At 36.1% G+C, this 11,994-nt stretch overlaps 1 pseudogene; it reads right to left on the reverse strand.

The window, feature by feature from the left end:
* Positions 1-2,666: 2,666 nt before the first annotated feature.
* Positions 2,667-11,363, reverse strand: LOC136158646 (peroxiredoxin-6 pseudogene; annotated as a pseudogene).
* Between the last annotated feature and the right edge of the window lie 631 nt (positions 11,364-11,994).

An 11,994-nucleotide genomic window follows, 5' to 3' on the forward strand; every position in this document is an offset into this window, starting at 1 on the left:
ACTCATCTCATGTAGAATACACTGTACTAGAATAAATGCACATTTTTTCCCCATCTACCCCCAGCTCTAGCCATGGTGTTCAAGGATAGGCAGGTGACACAAATTAGCCAAATGAGGATAAGCCCTGGGATCGCTGATAAAAAAAATGGGAAAGCAAAATGACCTCAGCCATTCCATTCAGTGTTTAAGTGACCGAATGCACGTTTGTGATCTTGCTGCCACATAGTGTGAGACTGCCTGCATGGAGCCAATTAAAAGTACAGTCAACTGGATCTAGATGTTCCTGAAGCCTATCACTCAGATTTTCTGTTATGTGAAACACTGTTTCCCTCCTTTTTTCCTTTATAAGGCTGAAAACTATTTTGATTTTAATTTACTTCCCCTGCAGCTGATGATACAGTGAGCAAAGAATCAGCATAAAAGGATTTAGTGGGGTAATCTCAATGAAGACGAAGATGTGTGTGTGTTTAATCACTCAGCCATGTCTGACTCTTGTGATCCCATGCAAGGTAGCCCACCAGGCTCCTCTGTTCATGGAATTTTCCAGACAAGAATACTAGAATGGGTTGCAATTTCCTTCTCCTGTTGGTCTTTTTGACCCAGGGATCGAACCCATGACTCATGCAAATCTGCACTGGCAGGTGGATTCTTTTCCACTAGCACCACCTGGGATACAACCACCAAATGCCCTCAGTTAAAGTCATATTAGCTGCAAAGACCCATACACTTCTATTCCTCTGCACAGCGCGGGGAGCAGTAACACAGACTCTTTTATGCTTCATTCACTGACCAAGCCCTTTGAATCTCTCAATAACTTAATTTTCATTCAGATATGTGAATCATATTACATTAAAGCTATTTAAAGTTACTTCTAATGTGACCCTGTAATTTATGCTCTAGTCCACACTACTTACTTCTTAATTTAACTCTCATAAAATCAGTCTTGTACATTTATTTCCAGAGATTTTAGGCCCTCCCAAGGGGCAACATTTCCAATAGCCTTACACAGACTTAGCCCCTTTTTTTGGACTTGACTCAGAGATTCCTGGATAAGAGAATATTTAATAGAAATAAGCAGCAATTCATATGTGGAAATATCAAGAATTAAGTGACCAATTCCTAGTGAAGAGTATCTAGGGGATATCTGAAAAGCTGGAATAAATAGTAAGAGAGAAAGAAATGTTAAATGATATTTGGGGGTTGTGTCCAACTCTTTGCGACCCCCTACCCCATGAATTGTAGCTTGCCAGGCTCCCCGTCTATGGGGATTCTCAAGACAAGAATACTGGAGTGGGTTGCCATGCCCTCCTCAGGGGATCTTCTCAACCCAGGGATCAAATCCAGGTCTCCTGCACTGCAGGCGGATTCTTTACCATCTGAGCCACAAAGGAAGCCCATTTGTGGGTATTTGGCATAAAGTGCATGTATATACACGCACACATACAGATATATATATATGTAGATATACACACACACATTGACTGTGTTAGGGGAAAAAAAAGAAAACTTTTCCATTTTAACATACTAGTTTAAGAACAGTATTATACCAAAAATTATTTTCTTTTTTTATTAGGTCATGAAAATACATTCATCTAAGTTGAAATGGTAAGGTAGATGCTTCTGAATTCAATTACTAGTTTAGGTGGGTTATGCTTGTTTATATATACACACACACATATGTGTATATACATACACACATATATATAATTGAGAATTTTAAATCAGTAAGATAATTTCCCTTTACTTTTCATACAGTGACTATACTCACTTGTCTGAGGGGGAAAAAGTATATTATGGAGTGAAGAATGAAAACAGTTTTACTATACAGAGTTAGAATTTAATTGTATTACAAATAGGGATAATTTAATTAAGAATCAGGTTCTCATTGACTTTAATTAAAATGTGAAAATTAAAATATATATCATTATTAGAGAAAAATGAACTAAACTTGTTAAAAATTAACTTTTCTGAATTAATATATAGCCTTCCAAAAAAGTGAACTCTGGTTGTTTACTTATTCTATAGTAATATACTAATATGGGCTTCCTCAGTGGCTCAGTGGACAAAGAATTCACCCACAATGCAAGAAATACAGGAGACATGGGTTCAATCCCTGGGTCAGGAAGACCCCCTGAAGGAAGAAATGGCAATCCACACCAGTATTTTGGCCTAAAAAATCCCATGGACAGAGGAGCCTGACAGGCTATAGTCCAAGGGGTCACAAAGTGTTGGACATGACTGAATACGCATGCATACACAAAGTAATACAGCTTGTGAAGAGTGACATGCAGAGTGATCTTTCTCTTAAATGTACAAAATTGAGTATTGTAAGGTCTATATCTTGCTGATATATTATTTACATATTAGTTACTGAAAATATGGATATGAATAAATATTTGTAGAAAATCCCAAATTGAGCTATTTTAATGGTCTAGTGGCCTTTTAAAAAAACACATTTGTATGGGCAGATTTTCATTTTCATTTGCTTTAGACACACTCAAAGTCAAGCATATTATCACTTTTGCAAATCCTTCTAGTATCTGGAGAATATTTCAGCATTTCTTTTTGGTAATCACTTGAGAAACAGATCCACATCAAAAAAATTCTCATGACACTTATAAATAGTGAATATGATTTTTGTCTTTTGTTAGAATTTTTTTTTTTAGACAACAGGATTTATTTGCTGATCCCTAAGAAGCAAAATTCAGAAAAACATCTCCCTCCCCCACTGCAAGAATAGATAAACATTTTCAGTCGTCCTCTCCCTCTCCCCACAGCGGGCCCTTTGACGTACACATCATCATAGAACAGACTGACATCCAGAAATTCTCCAAAAGGCACCTGGCACTGTCACGCCTTCTGCTACACCTCTCTGGAGGTAAGTGGAGCCTTTTCCATAGCTTCTCGCTTTCAATAGAAATTTACTGAAAAATTTTCTTGATAGCAAAATATTTAAAGATTCTTTCCCCAGGCTCATCTTTCATTTATCTACTAGAAAAGTACTGAATTGAAAAGGTTTTTTCCCCCAGTTGTGATCAAAACATGAAATACTAGAAGAACTTCCGGGTTATTCTAAGTTCTTAGGTTACACACATAGATATGTACAGAGGAAGTTGAACCCCAAGTTCTATTCCTTCCCAAAATGGGTAACAGAGGATTTGATTAGAAGAGCAAAAAAAAAACCAACCAACCAAACAAACAAACCCAAACCTGACAGTCATTCTATTGGCTTGGCCAAAATGTTCGTTCATGTTTTAAAAAGCCAAATGAACATTTTGGCCAACACAGTAACGATGAAGCAAAGCAGGCTTCTTTGACCATAAACTGATACCACCTCTTGGTCATAAACCCTGCAGAGATCCAAGATAAATCTCAAATTACGAGGAGAGTCAGCAGAGAGTGCGAAGATATATGAACAGAGGAGAAAGCTGCTGAAGGCACAAAGGATCCCAAGGAATTTTTAGTGCTGTTTTCATTTAATAAGCCAGTAGTATAGCAACCTAAGGACCTTGGCTGTGATCACACCAGAATGTTTTTAACGGACTGCTGCTGGGAAACATGATGGACAGCGGGCGTCCTCTGGCTCATGGTGCTAAGTGGGCAGCCCCAGGACCATCTCTGTGGCGAGCCTGTGGCTGGGGTGTGCAGCGGAGGTATTTCTTGCCAGATGGGAGCTCTTTGGTGAACACTCCTTTAGGGAAAAGTTTTTTGGCTTCCTCTTCGGGGATGGTTGGAAGGACCATCACGCTGTCCCCATTCTTCCAGTCAACCGGGGTGACCACCCTCTTTTCTGCTGTCAGCTGGAGAGAGATAATTACTCTGAGAATCTCATCAAAGTTCCTGCCACTGGTAGCTGGGTAGAGGATGGACAGTTTCAGTTTCTTATCAGGACCAAAAATAAACACCACGCGAGCAGTCACAGGCATGCCCTTTTCGTCTTTCCCTGCTGGGCCCAGCATGCCCAACTGGATGGCAAAGTACCGGTTCTTATCATCAATGATGGGAAAAGGTAACTTTTCCGTGGGCTCTTCACCATTGTAAGCGTTGACATCCTTGCTCCATGCAAGATGGTCTTCCACACTGTCTATGGAAAGAGCAATCATCTTAACATTTCTCTTGGCAAATTCTGGCGCCAGCTTCGCTGCTCTGCCGAGCGCCGTGGTACACGCTGGGGTAAAGTCCCGAGGGTGGGAGAAGAGAATGCCCCATGAGTCTCCCAGATAGTCGTGGAAACGGATGCGGCCGACGGTAGTATTTGCCTCGAAGTTGGGAGCCTCGTCCCCAAGGAGGAGACCTCCGGGCACTGCGGCAGCAGTGACGCGGGGAGTAGGAGGAGGTGCAGCACGGACAGCCACTAGCCTGCTGGTTCTCTTTTTGTTAGAATTTACCTTACCCTAATTTCCTCTTTATTTGTCCATCTCAAATCACTGGCACATCCTAAGTTCTTGATGGAGTGTAGGAATAAGGGTCTCTTCTTAGAGCTCAGTTAGTTTATAATTTGATTTCAAAATAAGCTTAGTTTTGCTAAACTTAATATTTACATCCTTTTCCATTCCTCCACCTTGTTTTTCATATTTAATTTTCTCTGCTATTTTTATTTTTCTTCATAATATTTGGTTTGAAAATTCAAGACCCTACTTGAAATTGATTGAATGAATACACATATTTATACTTATTTTCTCCCAATGTCAACACAAATAAAAATCCAGAAGGAAAAAAAGCATTAGAGGAGTTGATAATGTTAAATAGTGGAAGACAGATTGCAGAAAAATTACTGTAAATTAACTAGGGAGGGTAAAACAAAGGATTAATTTCCTAGAAGACAACATAAAACTTTGAGGGCAGTCTTGTTATCAAAAGAATGAAATGAAAGGAATGTGTGTGTTAAATGCTCAATCCCCCTTATACCACAGCTAACAAAATCCTTGCTGTCTGACATATAATTTAGGCAGGTAATAAGTGGATTCTTTCATGTGGGCGCTAACCACTAAAGAAAAGCTCCTCTGATGTTAAATCGGTCTTTTCAATTTGTGCACCCCTCTGTTGTGCAGAGAAATTAAGACAACATGTACCATGATCTTAAATATGAGCACAAATGCAAGATCACCAAGTAATTGGAGAGAAATCTCTAACATTGACAGAGACCAAAGCAAACAGTAAGAAAGTAAAATTGGAAGGCATCATAGACTACACAGGGAACAACTCCCCGCCAAAATACTATTAAACGTTTGTCCAGGAATATTTTTAAAAGATACTGCATCCATTAAACAGAAACTAGAAATTACAGAAAAAAGGATAACTTGAGAACATGAAAAATATTTTGTAAATTATATAAAAAATAATTCAAAGAAATGTTTAGGAAGCTCTCTGGGGGGGAGGGGAAGAGAGAGAATGGGGAAAAGGAAAACAGCAGAGAAAACAGTAGTAAAAGACAATTATTCAATAAATCAGATATCGGATTAATGGGAACTTGAGAAAGAACAGATTAAATCGAAAGGAAGAATTAACCGAACACATATTCAAAAATGTTTTCCAAATGTGAAGGACATGCATTTCTAGACACAAAGGATCAATTTAATCCATCACAAATGTGTCGTGTGTGTGTCCGGGGGGAATCACATACAGTAGTCCTCTCTTGTCGCGGTTTTGTTTTCTGCAATTTCTGCTACTCTGGGTCAACTACGGTTTGAAAATATTAGGTGGGAAATTTCGGAAATGAACGATTTCTAGGTTTTAAAACGCACAGCTGTTCTGAGCAGCGTGATGAAATCTCGCGTTGTCTCGCTTGCTATCGCTCTCTGGTCAGTTGCTCAGCTGCCATCTTAGTTACCAGATCAACTGCTGAGGCATCGCTCTGACAACCCTATGTTCAGCTAACTCTTGTTTGACTTAAAAATGGCCCCAAAGTGCAAGAATAGTGATGCCGACAACTCGGATATGCCAGAGAGAAGTTGTAGAGCACGTTCTTTAAGCGAAAAGTGAAAGCTGTTGACTTAATAAGGAGAGGGAAAAAGAACCATATGCTGAGTTAGTAAGATCCATGGTAAGAATGACTCTTCTATGCCTGGAATTGTGAGGAAGGAAAAAGAAAGTTGTGCTAGTTATGTTATGGCACCTCAAGCTGCAAGTCAAGGCCACGGTGTGTGTTAAAGGCTTAGTTAAGATGGGAAAGGCATTACATTTGTTATTTTGAGAGAGACTGTATTTGCATAACTGTTATTGCCATATGTTGTTATAAATATTTCATTTTATTATTATTGTTGTTAATCGTGTGTGTGTGTGTGTGAGAGAGAGAGAGAGAGTCACTCAGTCATGCCCGACTCTTTGTGACCCCATGGACTATAGCCCGCCAGACACCTCTGTTCATAGAATTCTCCAGGCAAGAATACTGGAGTGGGGTGGCATTCCCTTCTCCAGGGGTTCTTCCCATCTCAGAGATGGAGCCTAGGTCTCCCGCGTTGTAGGCAGATCCTTTACCATCTGAGCCACCAGGGAAGCCCTAATTTCATACTGTGTCTAATCTATACATTAAACTTTACTGTGTGTACAGGAAATGTATAGGTATATGTATATAGGAAAAACAGTATGTATAGGGTTTGGTACAGTGTGGTTTCAGGCATCCAGTGGGGGTCTTAGAAAGGGGTGCTACTGCAGTTTGAACTTTTCAACCATATACCTGGAACACAGAGGACTTGTGTTCTGTGTTTATCACCTTCTGTTAACAAATTTTTGCCTTTCTCAGGGTTAGACATCTTTTTCCTATGTTTCATTCTAGAAGTTTTATTATTTTAGACTGTACATTTAAACTAATGATCATTTTCAAGTTGATATTTGCATACATATGAAGAAAATTCTTAAAAGGTTTTCTTTCTGATGCTGTGTTTCATCTTCTATCAGATTATTCATTCATTTTCTTTAAGGAATTGATCCATTTTATGTTTTTTTTGATTTGCATAAAATTGTTCATAATATTCCTTTATTATTCTGACCAGGTTGTTCTATATCCTCACCTGAAATTAGTATCGTCAGTTTTTTTTCTCACTTTTAGCCATTTTCTTAGGGGTATAGTGGTATCTCTCTATTGTTCTAATTTGCAATTTCCTGATAGTGACATATTTAAGCATTTTTTCATATGATTATTTATTGTCTATACATCTTGTTTGGTGAAAGTCCATTAAAAACTTTCATCCATTTTCTTTTTTTCTAGTTCTGAAATTCGCCCATTTTCTAAGTTGGTTGTTTTCTTATTTTTGAGCTTTCCACTTAAAAAAAAATTTATATTGCTTTTAAGTTCTTTAAAAAAAAATTTATATTGCTTTTAAGTTCTTTAAAAAAAAATTTATATTGCTTTTAAGTTCTTTAACATGTTTTCCAAATATTTTCTCTCATTCTGTGACTTGACTTTCATTTTATTAACACTGTCTGTCACAGTGCAGAAATTTTAATTTTAATTAAGTCCAACTCATTTTTTCTCCTCATGGATCATACTTTTGATATTGTATTTATAAATGTATTGGCATACCTAAGATCACTTAGAGTTTTTCCAGCATTTCTATAGGCAAAAACAAAACAAAAGCAGGTTAAGAAAGCTATTCACCTGGAAACATGGATCATTTCTTTCAGAAAATGAAGGATCATTCTGAGGTTAGACCTGGGAAACTTGAAGAACAATTCCCTGGCAACAGAATTGGTTCTGAATTAAAAAAATATGGTTGACTGGCTGCTTTTCAGAATCTTAATGGAGCAATAACTGCTATATACCTTGTATTATCTGCCATTTTGTGTGAAAATAGCTATTTTGTTGTCTTTGTCATTGTCTTATCACTATGTTTTGGACTTCTTGAAAGTGTTTATTTGCCTGTTAGATTTACTGGTCATTAGAACAAGAGACTTTGTACCTGAGGAGCTTCATTTGTATACCTAGACCTGATCTAGATGCAAAGTCATAGGCTTCATGTCTGAGCTGATGCCATAATGGGTTGGTGCTTTGATGATACTGGAAAGAAGGTAAATGAAACATGAAGCATTTAGGGCTGTATCTCAGCCTACAGCAAAATGCTGGTTTGTTGACCTCCAGAAGACATACTTCTGGGTCTTCACACAATGGTGTAAACTATCCCCTTGATTACCACCTGGCACTATGATTTGTTTAACTAACAGGAAGTAGTACCAGAAATACTGGTGCTGCTAAATTAAGTATTAAGAAAGAAGGTCTGTGAGCTTCTGTTTTTGCTTGCTGGGGGAAAGCAGCTGACATATATTAATAATAAATATATTACCTAGGAACACTGTGCTATGAAAACTTACTTACCCAAATTGATGGTCCTTTTACAAAAAGATCGAAACCCAGATCCAAATCCCAGGTGAGGTGTCACCCATCTGTCAGAACCAATTTGCCAGCTATATGAGTGAATTCATTTTGTGGGTGGATTTTCCAGGTCTACTGCCAAATAGAGGAAAGACAGGATATCTCCATGTAACCCTGAAAAATTTGCATAATCATGAGCAAACAACTAACATGTTTGTGTTAAGCAACTGAGCTTTGGGATAGTGAATAACACAGCAAGATATAATCAAAACATTATTTTAAATTCTTTTTCTGTTCTATGTCTGTTTATCCATTTGGTGCTTGTAGAAAAGATTTCAGACTAGATAATTTCTCCTGAAAACTGTCATGTTACAAACAATTGAACATCTTATCCCTATCACTATTTATGATTAACAGATTATCTTACTCTGACACATATACATACAACAAAAGTAGATAAAGATATGTGTAGATATATTTTGACAATTAAGTATCTAATATTTAAAAAATTACTTGTTGATTCAGTAGCAAATATGTAGGATAAAGTTAGGATGCTTCAATATGGCTTTTTTAGAAAATAACAAATGACATTCAGAAGAATATAGAAGTGACAAAACAATCAGTTTTGCTATTTAAGAGTCAACATTTATATTTATGCATAGTGGTTGGAATATTTGCATATTTGCATAGTGCCGGAAATAATTTGTCACCAGTATTTTTCAAAACAAAGCATCACATTACAGATTCATAGAGCTGACAGAGGTCTTTGAGAGTCCTTTTACATATTTGTGCCTTTCTGAAGAACTATATATAACATTCTCACCTTCTGCCAGCCCAAGCAATTAAAATCCTTTAATAATCTCATTATATAGAAGCTTACTGCCATAATTTAAAATGATCTTATAGATTACTAACAGGTATTTTGAATATACTTATCATATATAATAAAATTTTTTTGTGATTTTGGCAATATGCTTTTTCATAGCAAGACACTGAAATGAAGAATTTGATTTTTATCTTTTCTATTTGTTCAATTTCTATATTATTAATTATTGGATCCATCAGGTTTATTAGGTTATGAAATAATAGAATCATATACCTACATTCAATACATATGGTGAACATTAGTTGAAGATATCTTTTTAGAATATAATGGGTAAAACATTCTCCTAGGTAAATAATGAATCCATGAGTGATGTCCCATTTAAAGTGCAGTTCTAGATGTCTCAGGCTTCCCTGGTGACTTAGATGGATAAAAATCTACCTGTAATGCAAAGACCCAGGTTGGACCCCTGGGTTCCCTAGAGAAGGGAATGGCAACCCACTCCAGTATTCTTGCCTGGAGAATCCCATGGACAGAGAAGCTGGCTGGCAGGCTTCAGTTCATGGGATCTCAGAGTCAGACACAACTGAGCAACTAACACTCCTCCTCTTCCTCCTCTAGATATCTCAAAAGCTATTTTTGGACTTTTTCTATGGGAATATAAACACTTCTATTAACTTTACTCAACAAATCTCTGCTTAAATCTATTCCCAAATGTGATATTTTGTAATTTCTTTATAGATCAGAAAGTGCACATCTCATAAATACACAAGTTAGCAAATTTTTAAAAAGAGAAAAGAACTGTGTAGCCACCAATGAGATTAAGAACAGGAATGTGGGCTACTCCATTCACCTGTTCTGCCTTCTTCTTAAGATGACCACCAACCCCATCTCCAAAAAGAAATCACTAGTCTAGTTTCTAACACTGTTATGGGCTATAAAGTGTACTAAAGTAGAATCAACAATAAAGTATTCCTTTCTGTCCTGTTTCTTTTACTCAACATTATGTTTGTGAGATTCATCCATGTTGTTTTATATAGTTATAATGTATTATTTTCTGTTGCTGCATAGCATTCCATTTTGTGAATACAGCCTTTTCTTTCTATTTCTATTCTATTTTCCTTTCTATTGTTAATAGTGGATATTTTATAGTTTAGTGCTTTTAATAGTGCCACTATTAGTTTTGATATATGATATTTTGTGATAGAAAGTGTGCTTTTTCCTGGCATACACCAAGGAATGAAATTGCTGGTTCTACAACTTGTTATCTCTTCAGTGTGGTTTTGTTTATGTTAGGTTTGATATTTGGCAGTATGAGTTCTTCAACTTTGTTGTCCTTCCTAAAGATTGCCTTAACAATTTTTTGCGTTTAATATTTCCATATACATTGTAAATTAGTTTGTTAATGTCAATGAAGAAAATATGCTGAGATCTAAATTAGAATGACTTTGTATCTGAAGATCAGTTTTGAGAGTGTTGATATCATATTACCAAATCTTCCAATTTATAGATTGGTATGTTCTTTCATTTATTTAATTGTCTTCTAAGTTTTCTCAGTATTTTGCAGTTTTTAAGTATAACATCTCAGGCTTGCTTGCCATACATATTCAGAAGAATACAACGTTTTTGATATTATTATACATAGTATTTTATATAAATTGTATATTTCTTATACATATATAGAAATAAATTAATAATTATCCAGCTTTGCTAAATTAATCCTGAACTTCATTACTGTATAGATACTTTTGTGTTTACTATGTTCAAAACCTCTAATAACAAGAGCTTTTCCTCTTACAAAATGCCTTTTTGTTTCTCTTGTTTTATTTTTTACATCTGAAATAATTATAGTCTCTTTTAGTGTAAGCTGCAACACTTCTGCAGTTCAGCTCTCTCATTATTATGTGGTATTTCAATAAGTTTGATTTCTGTTTACTCTGTGTCAAAAACCACAAGTGCAATTTTCTTCTATAATCTCTCTTTTCACTCTCCTCCAACCTTCTGTATATAATTACAGGTACACTGGGCATCTAGGCTCTCAGTTCTTCTAGAATCTCTTTGAAGAGCTTAAAGAATTGACAAGTTAGCAAAATAATTCTTTGAGAGGTTTTAACAATAAAGTTAATGCATTACTTGGTTTTTGCTCTGAGGCTTTCTTTTAATAGCAGTACACTGGATTTCATCTTTGTCCCAAAGCTGTGTTGATGACAAATTTAATTTGATGAGAAGCATTTCAATATTTTTAATGCTAAAATTTCAGAAACTAATAAACCTTCTATTTTACACTGATTGCAGATAGAACTCATTTTTTTCCTTTACACATCAGATAATAAAAGTCAAATCCCATCCAGTATTTGGCCTCAAAACTTATTTGTCCATTGGCACATGTTTATTAAATACATTTTTCCTTCCAATTTGTCACAGGAAATATTTTAACTAAAAGTTTCACTACTGTCATATGTATGCACCAAAAAATAGGCACCCAATGCAAGTAACCATTTGGCAGTTTCTCATAACAGTTCCCTTATACTTCCTACCCAGTTGCAAAGCTAATATCTGTTTATTGAAGTATCTCATTTCTTGGTGCCAGATCTTCTTTATAAATTTGTTGCTGCACAACTAGCCTATAAAATAAACAACTTCATATATCACAGTTAAAAAACAAGTATATTTCATTAACAGGTCTGCAGAAGGCTAGGGGATCAGTCGATCAAGATAGATCACCTGGGATTCTATGCTTAGGCTATGTATTGATTAGACTTAGGTTAGTGCTGAAGTTTGGGATTTAGAACTGCTCCATTAGAATTCTTGTAACTCATAATAAATGCAAACTATTTTAATGAAAATAAGCAAAGTTATGAAA

This window comes from Muntiacus reevesi, chromosome 1, assembly GCF_963930625.1.
Source record: "Muntiacus reevesi chromosome 1, mMunRee1.1, whole genome shotgun sequence".
Taxonomy (NCBI): domain Eukaryota; kingdom Metazoa; phylum Chordata; class Mammalia; order Artiodactyla; family Cervidae; genus Muntiacus; species Muntiacus reevesi.